General features: G+C 37.1%; 1 pseudogene; it reads right to left on the bottom strand.

Annotated features, from left to right (window-relative positions):
• Window positions 1-1,346: 1,346 nt before the first annotated feature.
• On the bottom strand, window positions 1,347-1,888 carry LOC101684460 (annotated as a pseudogene).
• Window positions 1,889-12,571: the final 10,683 nt, after the last annotated feature.

Genomic DNA, 12,571 nt, shown 5'->3' with positions numbered 1-12,571 from the left:
CTCCTGAGTACCCTGGGACTGATTTTTTCTACGAGCCCTCAAGACTTCTATAAATACAACTTGAAAAGTCAACTCAAAAAAAGAAAGAAAGAAAGAAAGAAAATTCAACTCACTGGTCATTTATAAAGCCTCATGACAAGACTATAGTACAACTCAACATTGATAATTGCATTCTGGGAGCAGTAGCAGCAGTAGCACGAACAACAGTGGTTGTAATAATACTGGTTCTTTTGGAATTCAATGTCTATTCCCAGAAAAGCATGTAAAAGCATTTAGAAGGATAGCAAAACTAAGCTTCTGTCTGAATAAACATAGATTTTATTCTTTGTACTTTTTAGACATTTCCAGTACTCATTTATAAAGCCTTATACTTCAAATAAACTGACGGACATTTATACTGTAAGCAACTAGGTCAAAGCAGCTTTCACAAGGCTAAAGGAGTTCATTTCCCTTGTTGAAGTTAAGTGGATCTACCACTGAGGAGTGATAAGTGCTCTTCACCTTCAGAGATTCCTCGTCTGTGCCTCCGTGTCCTACATTAGAACAGAGACAACAAAAATAAAAATATCAACCTTGTAGGGCTACAGTGAGGATGACAATACATGAAGTATATAGATTTAATAAGTGTTCGTAAAGAATCTTCTCTTTGGGGCTCCTGGGTGGCTCAGTGGGTTAAGCCTCTGCTTTTGGCTCAGGTCATGGTCTCAGGGTCCTGAGATCGAGCCCCGCCTCGGGCTCTCTGCTCAGTGGAGAGCCTGCTTCCTCTTCTCTCTCTCTGCCTGCCTTTTGGCCTACTTGTGATCTCTCTCTGCCAAATAAATAAATAAAATCTTTTTAAAAAAAAGATTTAAAAAAAAGAATCTTCTTTTCTCAAAAAAAAAATATTTTTTCTCAGCTAAGTACTAAAAATTAATCAGAGATATTTTTCTTTACCTTGTAGTTAGTTGACACACAGCAACCAGAGATTATTTTAAAACAGAATAATTTCAAGGGCAAAATAACCCTCAGTACTTCAGTAGGATACATAGGGTTTGTAAAGAAACATGTAGAAAAAAAAGTAGATATGTGTAGTTAGGCAATAGTGCCTCTTCAGAGAAAACTACTGAGCAAAAACAAAAACAAAAACAAAAAAAAAACATGAGTATATTTGTTCTCTTTACCTTTACCTGGTAATAATGGATTTAAAAACACCAGAAAATTAATTATCATCTAAACTGAGAATGATTCCAAAATATTAAGTACTTTTATTTTCTGAATATAATTAAATGATGCCATCAAGTTTTCTTATTTGGAGACCTAATTTCTCTAAATAGCAGAAAACCCTAGAATTTGGCCTTTTTTTGTTGTTGTTAGTTCATGTCTTTTATTATTAGCTCATATATAATCACTTGTCTTCTGGTTTGTTGAAGCAATAGGTCAGACAACATTTGCCACAGTATGTCTGTCCAAGTGGCTAGCCATAAAATCTCCAGCACCACACTCATCTGAAGGGCACTCCCGACGAAGGCGACTGATTTTGCCATTCTCATCCACCTTATACTATTTCAGGACTGCCAGTTTAACCTTCTTTCTCTTATGCTTATTCTTCTTGGGAGTGGTATAAGACTTCTTCTTCCTTTTCTTAGCACCACCACGAAGTCTCAACACAAGATGAAGAGTGGACTCCTTTTGAATGTTGTAGTCAGACAAAGTACGTCCATCTTCCAGTTGCTTGCCAGCAAAGATCAGTCTCTGCTGATCAGGAGGAATTCCTTCCTTGTCCTGAATCTTTGCCTTCACATTTTCTATTGTATCCGAGGGTTCAACCTCGAGAGTAATGGTCTTCCCCGTAAGGGTTTTTACGAAAATCTGCATCCTGGCGGCGGTTCCACCACAGATGGCGGATCGGAAAAGCTAGAATTTGACCTTTAATAGTATATCTCCTTTGATCATTTCCAAAATATGAGGGAAAATACTTTTTTTTATTGAGATGTCATTGACGTATAACGTTGTGAAAGTTGCAGGTGTGCTGTGGTGTTGATTTGTCACTTTTATATATTGTGGTTTCTTTTGGGGGGAAGAGCAATTAAGACCTAGTCTCAGCAACTTTGAAGTCTGTGGTATAATCTTGTTGGCTGTAATCACTGTGATCTCTCTAGGACTTATGTACCTACTAATTGGAACTTTATACTCCTAAACAATTTCCCCTAATACCGAATTCCCCCACACCATTTCCCTCACCCCAGGCCCCTGGCAATAATCATTCCCATCTCTGTTTTTGTGAGTTCAGCTTCTTTTAAGATTCCACGTATTCGGTGTTATCATGTAGGATTTGTGTTTCGGTGCAAAAACTTTTAATGCTTGCTCTGTTTGTGCATACTTCTGAGCTCAGAGATCGTTCTTCAACGTTTTCTTATTCATCTGGCTAAAAGGGTGATAGACCGTCCATAACCATGCTTACATCATAGGTTTGGGAATTTACTTTGTCTAAAGAGGTTTCCAAACCTTTGGTATTAGGGTAAATAAGTTTCTTGAAACTGGTTTTAGGGATTGGTACTTCAAATTTTGTCACATGAGTTCAGATTCGCAGAGGGGACTGGGACCTCCTGACCTTCATCAGTTGGTCAGGTTTCTCTGTTTCCTGACTGTCCTGTGCAGATCGCAACCTTGTCTTTTTTCTTTACCTCTTTTTTCCCTTCCATTCTAAACAGCGTGGATTACTGCCTCCTATGCACAGCATCCACAAGAAGAAAGCATTTGGCTAGCTAGTTAATGTATTCTTATATCCATTCACTTAAAAATACAAGTACTGGTGTGCCTGGGTGGCTCAGTGGGTTAAAGCCTCTGCCTTCGGCTCAGGTCATAAACTCAGGGTCCTGGGATCAAGCCCTGCATCGGGCTGTCTGCTCAGTAGAGAGCCTGCTTCCTCCTCTCTCTGCCTACTTGTGATCTCTGTCTGTCAAATAAATAAAATCTCTAAATAAATAAATGAATAAATAAAAATACAAGTACTTATTAAAAACCTACTATGATATACTAGATACTCAGAAATTAAAGACCATCCCTGAACTCACAGAGTGCATGATTTTGCAGTCAGCTGACACTTGGGAGTATTTTAAGGGCTTGATACAAACCGACACAGGCTCTGGTGCACACATTACCCACATTACTCAAAGGACGGGTTTCTGAGCTACCCGTGCCGCAAAAAGACTTGTAAGAAAGGACGAAATAGCTAAGCTCGTTTATTTTAAGGTTTCATCAGTCTCACTAGACTGTAAGATCCCTGAAGCCCAGAGAAATGTCTTGTTCATCATTGTTTTGTTTTGATTAATGTCTTTCTCTGCCAAGAATGTTAGAGTCCTGAGTCTGCTTATTGGTTTAAGGAGACTACTCAGACTTGCTCGTGCTGCCACATTCTCTAACTGCCAATGGCTTCTTTGGTTTGTCCAAAGGGCAAATGGTAACTTTTAGTATGAGCCATGTGCAGCTAGGTATGAACGAGTTCATTAATGTCTTTCCTTGGAGTGCAGGTTGGCACGGCAAACTTCTGAAATAGCAAGAACTCGAGAAGATACTCAAAACTCTGGATGTTGTTTATCCTCATGAAGGAAAGAAAACACAGAAAGCGAAGGCTGGGGGTCCTGGAAGATAAACTTTGCTCACAGGATTCTTACTCTGTCCAAAATAAGGCTCTTCCCTCAGAAGAGCTCTACTTTCTGTCTCACAATTGAGCACACACAACCTGCCAGCAGATGGAACCATCGGAAGCAAAGCTTTTCTTTTGAAGCATGGCGTCTTCGGCACTGACTTAACCTCTAGAAAGGGCCTGAAGTACTGAGATTCAGGAATAAATGATAGGATGATAAGTGTTTTAGTAATCAGCTTGTAAGGGATTGGCGATTACTCTCTAATCAGAAAGATATGATGTGGTTATGAAAACATCAAATAATTAACTCGATTTTTCTAATCAAAATCACCACTTAAATTAATAAAAAAGGATATTGGCATCCCTTCCTATTTTTTTAAATGAGATTATTTAGGAGTGATGATAAAATACTGATTAATTGTTTTGTTTTAAAACAATTAGATTAAAATATTGTTTGAAGGTATTCATTTCACCCAGTTGACACTTTAATGTATAAATATAATTATGGACTCTTTAAGAATGTTTAATTTTTGCCTTGATATATATGTTAGCAATTGTATGTTTGAAAGAAAATCATAAAATGTAAAACTTTATGTTTAATCACCAGTGTCAAAAATTATTAGGTAATAACCACTGGAGAAGAGAATGTGTGAAAGATACAAAGGCCCATATTTAAGGCATAATTTTTCTAATAGTTTCTCTGATTTTAAGATGTCATGGCGTCATATGAAGGTTAACAGGTCAGATACCAAATGGACTTTTTAAAAAATGTTAAGTGATCAATTTGCACTCATAAAAGGGTTAAGATTACTGGAAGCGTAAGTCCTCTTTGACCATCATCTAGGTACATCACTGGCTAGCAAGACAATAAAATCTGCTCTCCTGAGTGTTCCATGAGCTAAACACAAGTAGATCGTAGTAGTTCCTTCAAGGCAGCCTGCCCCCAAATTGGGGGGGCGAATATAATTCTACCAGATATTATAAAACTAGAAGTTTGAAACTAGAAAATACTGTCTGAAGAAATGTTTCATTAATCCTGATGCCCTGGTTTCTCTCTTTCTCTCTGCGTCCCTGGACATAGTCCTTCTTTCCACTGCAACTCAGCATAATGCCAGGGTACCACTGCTGGGAGGCTGCACTGGGGAAAGAAAACAGGCTTTTGACAAAGCTGATTATTTTTTTTAATTGCATTTTTTTTTTTTTTGCTGTTGAAAGCTTTGGCTAAGAATGTGTTTAAAAGCCATTATGTTTGTAAATAGGATCTACTTTATTCAGCCCATGCCTAAATGCCAACAAACCAAACTAGGAAGTAGGAATAAATAAGAACACGTGAATGCTTTTGGCTTTCCAACAGCAGAACTAGATTTTCTCAACAAAATATGACACCTAATTTTTTTTATGGCAAGACAGGTGTTAGTAACATTCTCAAGAGACATACTCTTTGCAAGAATGACCCAGAACAAATAAACATTTTTATTAAGTTAAACTTTTTTTTTTCCAAGTCGGTAAGCGCTCTTTAATTTTTTTAAGGAGTACATGTTTTCTAAGAGATTAGAATGAGCAATGTTGAGAAATCACAGTAAATGAGAACAATTTTACATATTGTGCACCCCTCCAATCCCTGCACCGAGTACCGCACATTCATCTTTGGTCATGTTATGATAAAGGTTATGCCTGGATACTGTCAAAATATCCAGATGCAAAGGGAAAAAGTTGCTCAGTCAGGCTGCTTTGTTGATCAGCTCCCAACCTCCTCAAGTTTGGAGGCATCCAAATGAATGACGTGATCACATCGCGTCTGGATGTTTGGCCTTGTGTAGCCACAAGAAAAGACAAAGTGCTAAGTTGTACAGCTGTTAAGGTAGCTCCTTTTTTTAGCTCCATTTTTTTTCTTTCTTCTTCTTACACTTCACAGCAATCATCTGTTTTCACGGGAAAATTTGTATATCGAATTATGTAATAGCCCAGCGAATGAAAATCCTGTTTGGAGGAAGAGGGCTGAATACTGTGGAAGTGAGTGCAGGGTGAGGAAGGGGTGCAGGGAGAGGTTTATTCCAAATGTTCACCATTAGGTAATCTGATCCATATGACAGATCTGATGGGAAAAAAGGAAAGAATGAGTTTTTAGAAAACCATATAAATGAAAATAATTTATGCTAGAGGTGGTCCACAAGAAAATAAACTTGGAACTGTAGCAACAGTAAATTCTACTGATTTATTTAAGTAAACTACATTAAAATTAATCTATGATAGTCCATTGGGATTTATGAAGACTGTTGCATCTTTGAAAATGTTAATGACTCCATATTAAAGTTAATGTTTATTTTAAGAGACTCAACCAGGAACAGGTCTTTACTCCAAAAACGTATTTCTGTGTCACCTTTAGTAAGTCGGTATCATTTAATGTACAAGGAAGGCCCAGTTATTTTAGAACTTTGCCATATTCTCGAGTCTTGTCAATTCATTTTGTCTACTTTACTTTCTCCAACTGCAAGGAGGAAACATATCCTTCACTTTCTCCTGCCCAAAGTTTTTCTCTTCTTTACAATCTGACAGGCAGTTTGAAATATATTAAAATCTGAGAAATGTTTTGAGTTGCAGGAAATTGAAATCATGAGACTTTTACTATAAAATATCACATGCAAAAAAATTATAATTCTTCAGGCTGAAATTATCTGATTTTAATCAGATAATTTCTATTTTAATATCTTATTCACAGTGAAGCAGAGTATACAATCAACAAACTTCTCTATTCTAATTAATGTGAATTCATGAAGGAGTCTTATGACTTGCAGCATACCCATTTAAAGGGCATTGTATAGGAAAATGCTTAAAAATGCAGAAAGCATTAAGCATGTTTAACTTCTCAACAGTGAAAAAAATGTTAAATACGTGAAAATAAAATTCTACTGACAGAAAAAGCTTTTTATGTAAAAGATATCTTGTCCTTAGGAAAATATATTAATTATTTGCTTTTGGACGTATTCTTTTTAGCATAAGGATAAGAACCCCATTTATTTAATGGATGTAAGTTAAGTAATCAATTAGAGGCTCAGCATTATATTCACATCTGTGGTTGAGGAATAAAAGAATAATAAAGCATTCCCCCTACCACTGATAGTTTACAAATATATGAGGGCAGGAATATTCTATTTTAAGACATAAGACTTGGCTCGAATTAAGATGCTTGGCCTCTTTGGATCTCAAATTCCTCACTTTTAAACTAGTAAGGAATAAAATTCAACTGGGCACATTTTAAAGATCCCATTGGCTGTATTCAGCAATCCAAGAAGGAGACAACATCAAATCTACAGACAGAAAGTAGCTCTAAAATGCTATATGAGGTGAGAGATTGTTACAGACCAAAGTACACAGGATTAAGGAAGTTATCCTGATTGGTTAAAGAAAGTTACTTTCCTTTTATGGAGCACAGGAAAGTCTTACAGCCAGCTCAGGTAACTTGTACAGAGAAGGCAAGCACTGACTGGTTGACCTATGCCTTCCTTTTCTGGGATACCTGACCCTAGAAACTTAATTAAGTTTTGGTATGCTGACATGGGACTTAACATGAGTGACTCCATTTGGAGTCTAATCTGGGTTACTTTAACAAAAATATCGATAATTATACCTGCCCATATCACTATGTTAGAATTCTTAGATACTAGTAACCAATTGGAAGTTACTTTTCCTACGTTACAGGAAGTCAGCTCATTCCAGTGTTCCTTTGGTGGTTCATTCAAAGCTCTGTGTCCTCTATGATTTGATTGGTCTTTCTATCTTTCTGAAAGCTGACTAGCAGACTTCTCATTATATTTCATTGGTCAAAACTGAGACTTAACTTACACCTAACCCAATCTCAGAATAGAATTACCGTGGCCACCAGAACTAGACCAATCATGGTTCATTTTGTAGGGCTTCCAGTAGAGGCCAACTATCCCCGAGATTAGGGTATAACCACCCAGTAACTAGACAAAATTTGGTTCCATTAGCAAGGAAGAAGCCAGATCAACAATATCATCTGCAGTCATTAATTTGTGTAAGTCCTACCTTATTAAGTAAACTAATATGAAATGATTTTTCTAACTCTAAAATTGAGGAAGTATTACTACTATTGTTATTATTGATGACGATGTCATAATTATTAGCACTTAACATGTAAATCTGCATTTAGAACTCAAGTTATACACTCACTAGTCTAAATCCTCCCTATCACTATCCCTCCAAATTCCTCTTTCTCTCTGTCACTTAGCATCTCCACCAAACTGCTTTACAGTTAAGGGCACTTTACCCATGTAAGCTGTGTGTTTCCCGTGTTCTCAAGGTAGGCTAAAGAATGTTATCACTCCCATAATTACTTGTGATGTATAACAGGTTGGCTTTCATAGATAGTTTCATCTTTATCATGCTAATTTGATTAGGTATTCTTTACAGGATTCTGACTCTGTTTAAAGGACCTGAGACAGAAACCAAATTTATAAAATGCCATCAAAACTCAATTTAGAAAGAAAGATTTTTATCAAGGCATATTTTCCCCCTGCCTATGTAATGCCACTACGGTTTTTCTAGTGCTTCCTACCAAGTTTATGGACTTTGGGCACAAAGCTTGTAGCTATCTATCTAAACAGAGCTTACATGATAAAAATTGTAACATTAAAGGCAATGAGAATGGTGTATTTAATTAGTTATTACTATATAATCACACAGTGTTAAGGTTATATAGAGACATAACATTTATTTTTTCTTAAGATTTATTTATTTATTTAGAGACAGAGCACATGGGGAGGGGCAAAGGGAGTGGTGGAGGGAGAGAAGCAGGCTCCCCACTGTGTTCTAGCTAGATCCCATGACCCCAAGATCATGACCCTGAGATCATGACCTGAGCCAAAATCAAGAGTCAGTCACTCAACCGCCTGAGCCACCCAGGCGCCCATTGAATTATATCATTTAAATTTCGTAGTATCCTTCATGAGGTAGGTACTATTATTATTGTCACTATGATTTAGGCAGGGAAATTGAGACATAGGAAACTCGGCCAACTTGCCATAAGTGATGGGCAATACAGGCAGTAATTAAAATGGTAGGGCTTAAATGCATAGAAAGTTGCCATTGCAATTTAGCCAAAAATGCTTTACCTAAAGCTTTGTGATGATCAGATTCAAATTCCATTTTTATCAGTATTTTTCGTAGTTCAAAAATTTTCCTAAACAAATTCTTACATAACCATGATATATTAAAAGTACTATATTTATATTCTAGGTAGCTTATTTGCTTGAGAAGCTAAAGAGATAAGGACACATGAGTTGAAACTTCCTCTTCATTTAGTACCACCACCGTCTTCCTTACCATCTAGACATTGCCAACACAGCACTTTCCATTGCTCTGCCTGTCCTGTTGTGTATCTAGGGGCAGTTAGTGGGGAGAAAAAATCAAGACAATGATACAGGGAATTATCTCAGTAAAGAGAGAGGGAAAATGGAGAAGACAAGTTGAGTGGAGGAGTAGGAAAGCAACAACTTAGTTGACTTGGTAACTAGGAGAATATTGATGGAGAGAATTGAGAATACACCAAAAAAAGAGGTAATAGGAGCATCTTTGAGAAAAAGGGAAGACAACAAAGCAGTGGAAAACAGAGAACTTAAGAAGTCTTCAATGTAAATAATTGGTTAAATCTATTTTAATGGTGTCCAAGAAACTTCAAAGAAAAAAAAATGGCAGTTACTTCTAATCTGTATTGCAGTTTATGGTCTGTATTTCTTTCACTGTGTCTCCAAAATGAGCCACAAAAGCCCTGTGTTTTATTTGGGTTATATTGAGACCATGGCAACATAGAATCTTAAGAGTTGAAGGAATCTTAAAGATATGAAGTCCAGTACCTCTCCCAATGCAAGAATTTATTCTTGTCATTTCAGAAAATCCTCCTACTATCATTTCAGTGCATTTATAGTAAAATATTCCTTCCCTGATGAGACAGGCCATTTCATTTCTAAACAAAAGTAAATATTTTATCATATTGAATTGAAGTCTGCCTTCCTTCCATCAATATGCTACAAATCTTGCTCTATATAAAATCACCTTAGCCTACTATTCATATAATAGTTCCTGAGATATTTGGAAAGACTCAATGTCTTTTCTGTAAAATTGTTTTTAATCGAAGGATAGAACTGTACTGGGAGCTTATCCTTCACCCCTTCTACTAGTCACCCTTCAGATTAGGCTCACCTCCAAATATATTACTCATGATTTCTCTGATATATGTTTAACATCTTTCCAATTTTCTATTGACTCATGTATGTGCAAACATGTAAAAATAGGACACAGATGGGACACTCAAAATAGGGTCATTTAAGGAAGGTTTATTCACAAAGGGAATTTTCAAAGGTGTACATGTAGAACTATAATTGGGTCTAGGAGCCTCTGAACTTGCATCATCCTCGCCCTGACTAAACAGGCAGAGGAAGTTGTTATCAGAATGTGGAAGATGAAAATTGTATAGAATGAGTCACTTTGAAAGAAAAAACTATCTTCTGAAGAGGTATGCTGTAGGCTCAAGACAATTCACAGGGAGGGAGTGACCAGAAAATCAGTACCTAAACTCACTCTTCTCTCTTCCACTGAGTTTCTGAAGGGGGTCCTCATTGATGGAACCAAATGAGAATCCAAAAGATGAGTTTCCCAGAGCAGAGAGCAAAGTAATACGGAGAGGGGTATGGAGAAAGAAATGGAAAATATCTGACCCATACTCTTCTATTGTTATAGATCGCCCTTCCATAAAATCTTTGGCTCTGTTTTGAGGTGATCAGAATCTTTCAACCAGTCATGTCACCCAGAGAGGTTTCCTTTGTATGCTTTCAGCTGAACAACAAATGCTTTATTGTTTGGTCCCACTTATTAGAAACTTAGTTGTACAGAAAGACTCGCCAAAGTAATTCACATATGTATTGTAATGATGCTTCTGACATTTCACGTTCTTCAACTTCTTGATTGTCCTATAATAAAACTTAGCCTTCTGGTGAAAAGTGTCATTTTAGAGTCTGAGCATAGTGGGCTTTCATGGCCGTTGATACTGACTATTGTAACAAACAATACTAAAAAGATAAAAACTCCTAATAGAAGTAGGTTGCTTTGCTCTTCATATAAATGAAAGGGGAGAAATGGTTGGGTTCCAAGGGAGGAACAGAGAAACAAGCTGGGGAATTGACAGTAGAACTGGCTACCTGCCATTACTCTTTTAGCTTTGCTTTAGTAAGCTTTTAGCCAATAAGGAGGACAATAGACCTCTTTGCATACCTGATGCTATGCTGGATAACAGCCCAAGCCTTAAGAAATCTAGACTGTACACGTGGAAAACTAGAGATATTTGCATTTATTTAAAAATATCTCTCTGCATAAAAGTGGTTTTTACACAGCTAAGACCATTTTTTTGGAGTTCACTTGTGTATAGGAAAATGTGCTCTTTTCTTGCCCATCCACTTGCCTTAGAAGAGCATGAATAAAGCAAAATAAAATAATCCAATGAAGCTTGTGTATCCATTATAGCACTTTAAAGGGAAAAATGAAACATCCCATCAAAGAAGCTGAGGTTGCTTTGCCTATACCATCCAATTTGCTAATACAGAGTTTCTGAGATGTGGCTGATATAGTTGTCACCATCTCTGGTGTGTCCTGATGCCATTGTTGCCTAGTTAATTGCAAGCACTTATAGGTCTAAGATAATTACCTCATTTCTATGTATACTTCAGTCAAGTCCAATGCTCGGTAGCTCATAATGTTCTCCCACACCCGGTATATCCTATTTTTTCCTGTGCTTCCCTCCTGAGACTCATTTCAAACTTGTAGTAATCATTTATTTTAACAAAGTTGAAGGACCTCAGAACTGGTAGGCTTTAATCTTAAAATAGAAATTTGGCAGCTATTTCCATGATTGGCTTGGGAGTGGTATTCTAAGTCACCCTTCGTAAGACCTTGTTCTACTTCTGTTCAGATTCAAGTCACAATATGAAATAGGAAAAATGTCATCAAGCATAAAAAGAAAGTCAGATAGGTTGATAGCCAAAAATGAACTCCACTGGAAAGTACAGCAAGAATGGCATACCAGTCACCCTCTTTTATTCAAATCTGAAAGTAAGTAATTTTTATGTTAAGCATTGTTGGAAAGGCATGGGAGACTGATATGGACGTGTCAATGTAAAATCATGGTTGCTAGACACCGACAAATGGGAGCATAAACTTCACTTAGCTCTGTCGGCAGAGGAGCCCAACAGTGCCTCCAAGGACCTTAAAGGTTAACAATAAAATCTCAAATTGAATCCTCATTTTCAATGTGAGCCAATCTGTTATAAAACAATGAATTGGCATGAACATACCAAGGCCAATGAGTACAGTTAAGCAAGAGCCTGTCAGCGCACCCATACTTTATCACCCATGCAGAGAGTAACTCTCCATGACATTAAGGATGCTCTGTTTGATGGAATGTCACACTTAGTTGACACTGGCCTTATCCTGGATCGTAGATTCTCTGTCACATCCTGCCAGTTTAGAGCAGGACCTAATGATTACAGTGTTTTACCTTACAAGCCCTGATGGGAAACCAAAGCTGAGTTGAGCTGTGTAAATTGCTGCCCAGCATCAAAGTTGCCAATGGAAAGTGATTGATAGAGGAGATGGCCAGCCATATGGAAGAAAAGAAAGTGAAAAGTATTGTGTCTGATCTGTGTAGAAAAACTTTAAAAATCTCATCAGACCAAAGGAAAATGACTAATAAGAGCTTCGAAGAATTTTGAGGCTGCAGACTGTTCCATTTTTTTGGTGACTCAAATAAAACAGAAAATTCCACTCAGTTACAGGGCAGATAACTCCCACAAACATACAAGAGTTTGGATAGATGGTTTTAATGTATATAGTTGTACATACTATGTGCTAGGCATCGGGAACCTGGAGATGAAGAAG

Source organism: Mustela putorius, unplaced genomic scaffold (genome assembly GCF_011764305.1).
Source record: "Mustela putorius furo isolate JIRA1106 unplaced genomic scaffold, ASM1176430v1.1 tig00000095_pilon_pilon_pilon, whole genome shotgun sequence".
Lineage (NCBI taxonomy): Eukaryota > Metazoa > Chordata > Mammalia > Carnivora > Mustelidae > Mustela > Mustela putorius.
Note: the sequence above shows the minus strand (reverse complement) of the source record. Positions and strands in the feature narration are given on the sequence as shown.